Source organism: Penaeus monodon, chromosome 19 (assembly GCF_015228065.2).
Source record: "Penaeus monodon isolate SGIC_2016 chromosome 19, NSTDA_Pmon_1, whole genome shotgun sequence".
Lineage (NCBI taxonomy): Eukaryota > Metazoa > Arthropoda > Malacostraca > Decapoda > Penaeidae > Penaeus > Penaeus monodon.
Window position 1 is genome coordinate 14,024,627 of NC_051404.1, and position 824 is coordinate 14,025,450.

The 824-nt window shown below is 40.7% G+C and overlaps 1 pseudogene; it reads right to left on the minus strand.

The window, feature by feature from the left end:
- Nucleotides 1-747, minus strand: part of LOC119585070 — a 2,916-nt pseudogene extending 2,169 nt beyond the window's left edge.
- Nucleotides 748-824: the final 77 nt, after the last annotated feature.

Sequence of the window (824 nt, forward strand, 5' to 3'; positions counted from 1 at the left end):
GGAGGGGGGAGGTGCCGGTAATAACTTCCTAGAATCTTTTTTTTACTTGAGTTTTGTTATATAAAAAAAAATATACAAGATTGAGAGTAGGCTTCTATAACTCTCTTACTTTCTAACTAATCTCTGTTATCTAGAAAAAAGTTAGTATAAAAATTCAGGAGATAAACAGCTGCCTAAAAACTACCACAGCCTGGGAGTAGGGTTAAAAAAAAATAGGCATAACGATTATCCAGTAATTTGGTAAATAATCTTACTCTCGATATGTTCCTTCTAGATTATTTCACTTTCAGATAATAGCAATGCACAATCAGTTTCTGGAAAAGGATTTTAAGACAAGACCTAACACATTTAACCATCCATACCCGTACAAATGGGTGAGAGCGCGGAGGACCTGTTTGCGCGTGACTAGAGTGAGCTTGTAAGTGACGACGAAATGCTCATACAGCTTCTCGGTCAAAGTTATCTTCCACAACCACTTTCCCTTCGCCTCCATCCTTTTCGTCCAGATTAAAGAAAGGGAAATTAGTAGAGTAAGTAAATGAGTAAGCACGGAGAGGGAGTCGGGAAGGGGCGTGGGGGTGATGCAGCGTAGAGCATGTGCGATCTCGCTTTGACGAAGATAATTTAGACACTGAGAAAAAACAGTCACTAGAAGACATGAACGGTAGTGTTTATGTGGAGTCACATGCTCCACACCACTTGCCTGCCTCAATGTTTCAGAGCTTCCCCAAGGGTTTCAGCCACACCCTAATTCCTCATCTTGACAGTGTGACGTCATTTAATGCCTACACCAGATGACACTTCATTTAAACTTTTATCGTGGA